Source organism: Cebus imitator, unplaced genomic scaffold, assembly GCF_001604975.1.
Source record: "Cebus imitator isolate Cc_AM_T3 unplaced genomic scaffold, Cebus_imitator-1.0 Scaffold70, whole genome shotgun sequence".
Classification (NCBI taxonomy): domain Eukaryota; kingdom Metazoa; phylum Chordata; class Mammalia; order Primates; family Cebidae; genus Cebus; species Cebus imitator.
The window spans coordinates 2,892,484-2,895,677 of record NW_016107385.1 but is presented as its reverse complement, the minus strand read 5'-3'; the positions used below and the strand labels follow the sequence as shown (position 1 = coordinate 2,895,677).

At 47.4% G+C, this 3,194-nt stretch overlaps 1 protein-coding gene across 1 annotated transcript in view; it reads right to left on the bottom strand.

Annotated features, from left to right (window-relative positions):
• The window catches only part of IVD (isovaleryl-CoA dehydrogenase), a 34,379-nt gene that overhangs the window by 2,982 nt on the left and 28,203 nt on the right, over positions 1 to 3,194 (bottom strand). The gene's annotated exons all lie outside the window — the stretch shown is intronic.

Below are 3,194 nucleotides of genomic sequence, written 5' to 3'. Positions count from 1 at the left end.
GCATGTGCTACCATGCCCAGCTAATTTTTTGTATTTTTCTTTTAGTAGAGATGGGGTTTCACCATGTTGACCAGGATGGTCTCGATCTCTTGACCTCGTGATCCACCCACCTCAGCCTCCCAAAGTGCTGGGATTACAGGCTTGAGCCACCGTGCCCGGCTCTACAGCTTCTTAAAACATATAAAGTATTTAGAACAGCACCTGAGGTAGCCAAGTGTCCCCAGAACATTAGCAATTGTGAATTTACTTCATCATGCCCAAATCTGGCCATGCCTGGAACCTGCCTTGCTTCCATACTGGAATCCAGTCTTCCAACCCTGTTTTGTTCTCCCTGTCTCCCATCTGGAGCCCTGACAATGTAGCGCCTCTGGCTGTATTCTGTCCACCCAGCAGTGGGCCCCAGTCTGGCTTCAGTCAGGCAGGATGGCTCCCTTTGCTGGGTTTGGGGGAGAGGCCAGCCCCTCTTCACATGGCTTCTCCACTCCACCCTCCCAAAGCCAGGGCTATTTCTGTGGCCCTAAGCCATTTCCCTCTTCTGGAAAGATTCTCTGTGGCATCCCTAATCACATTCCTCAAGGTGAGGTAGTTCCATCTCCTATAGGTTCCCAGCCACAGCCACTGACCTCTCTAGTCTTGCAAAACCCAGAGCAGAGGAGAGAATCACCTGTGGCTCTTTTGCCATCTTCACTTAACCTCTGTGAACCCACAGCAAGAGCCAGGACCAGCCCTTTCCAGCAGACACCCTCTGGGGGGACTACAGTCTGGGCCACAAGTATGGTGTTAACCAACCATGATGCCACCTGTGCTCTGCACTGCTCAGGCACCAAGAAGACGGGAAGCCATGCAGATAGCATTGCTTCTTAAAAAAGAAAGCTACTCCACTTAGTAGAGGAGTGATCCTCAGAAACTGAAGAGCGCCAGAGTATATGACCAAAGCTAGACTGGGCCAGATGATTAGTAGCTGGAAAATCGACATCAAGACTTAGATATGATAGGCCAGGCACAATGGCTCATACCTGTTATTCCAGCACTTTGGGAGGCCAAGGTGGATGGATCACCTGAGGCTAGGAGTTCGAGACCAGTCCAGCCAATGTGGCAAAACCCTGTCTATCCAGGCATGGTGACACACATCTGTAGTTCTAGCTACTCAGGAGGCTGAGACATGAGAATTGCTTGAACAGTGTTGGGGGTGGCGATTGCAGTGAGCCAAGATCGAGCTACAGCACTCCAACCGGGTGATGGAGTGAGTCTGTCTCAAAAAAAAAAAAGAAAAGAAAGAGAGAAAAAGACTTAGATATGAGAGGCCTGACAATTTCTTCCCTTGATTTGTGAATATTATACTATTTTTTTTTTTTTTTTTAAAGATGGGGTTTCACCATGATGGCTAGGCTGGTCTTGAACTCCTGACCTCAGGTGATCCACCCACCTTGGCCTCCCAAAGCGCTAGGATTACAGGCGTGAGCCACCACACCCGGCCAATATTATACTATTTTTAAAAATCTTATGAGGGCATTTATAAAAGGTACACTTAGTTATATGGACAACAACTTTTCTTTGTTGAAAGCGATTATGTGAAAGCAGCAATTGCCTTCTTCTCTCAGGGTGTATTCTGAAGCGATAGGTAATGTTCCTGGAGAGATTCCATGAGTTAGGCACTGTGTTAAGTTCTTTACATACAGTCTTAATTCCCAGCCAGTCTTATGAAGCAGATATTGTTATTATTCTCATTTTACTAATGACTAAACTGAGGAATAGAGAGGTTCAGTAACTTCCCAGGGTCACATTAATAATAGTGGAGCCAGGGTTTAAATCTCAGCCTTGTCACTTTTAGTGATTTCTCCATCACTTCTTAAATGAGTTTCCCCAAACAATTCTCTACTCTTATGTTTTCCAAATATCTGTTAGCAACCTTTCGAATTTTTCACATGAAGTTGCTGTGAGCAACATTCATCTTGCTGTTAGATTAGGGGCAAAATGTTGCAAGTCGATTGTCATATTTCTTTATAAAAAGATATTCCTTTGACAAAGCCCTATCAAAATACCTTTCCCTGCCCTCTGCATTCACTTTGACACTGAAATATCAATATGGTCTTTCAGGAGCATCAGATACATTTCAGCCAACTTGCAACTACAGGCAAACTCAGTGTTCTCCCAATGTTTCCACTGTGGGGTAAATGCACCGGCAGTTTTAAAAGTCAAGAACCTTGGACTCATCCTTGGCACCTCCCTCTCCCCACCTCCCAGCCACCACCCTTAGCTAATCCATCACCACAGCCTGTCATTTACTGGAGCCTCCAGCCTCACATCTCCTCCCACCTCTGTGACCAACCACAGCCCAGCCTCCCGCATCCACTCTGCCCCAGTCAGAGGGCCCTCAGTCAGAGGGATCTTTCCAAAATAGACTGCATCATAGCACACTCCTGCTTAAACCTTCCGTGACTCCTGCTTACACTCAGGATCAAGATCCAAATCTGGAACTGACTGTTGTTGCCGTCCCAGCCAGGAAGTTCTCTGATCTCATCCTTTGAGCTCAGTCACACTCTGCAACCTGCGATGCTCTCTTCCTAGCAAGACTGGCAAGCTGGTGATTCCTGGCTAAGACATACCTCCCTGACTAGGCTAGAGTGAAAACCACATCTGCATCTGCGTTGGTCCTGCTGTTTCCTCACAGCCCACCGAGTACCTGCACATGATAGGTTATCAGTAACAGCTACTCAGTGATGACCGAATGGCAGAGAAATCAAGCCTTTGCCTATGCTGCAGCAACTCTGCAGTCTGACTGCTCTTCCAGGTGGCCACAGTGCTAGACTTCCATATGAGCTTAGAAAAATACCTCCTGCTGCCACACTGCATGCCAGGTTCTGCCCGCTGCCCTTAGACACACTCATTCTGACCCAATTTGCCTGTTTTCAGGAGTGATCACCAACATTTGTATTTTTGTGATATGTGCATATTTTTAATATAAAAATTCCTGACCAGGCCGGGCGCGGTGGCTCACGCCTGTAATCCCAGCACTTTGGGAGGCCGAGGCGGGTGGATCACGAGGTCAAGAGATCAAGACCATCCTGGTCAACATGGTGAAACCCCGTCTCTACTAAAAATACAAAAAATTAGCTGGGCATGGTGGCGCGTGCCTGTAATCCTAGCTACTCAGGAGGCTGAGGCAGGAGAATTGCCTGAACCCAGGAGGCGGA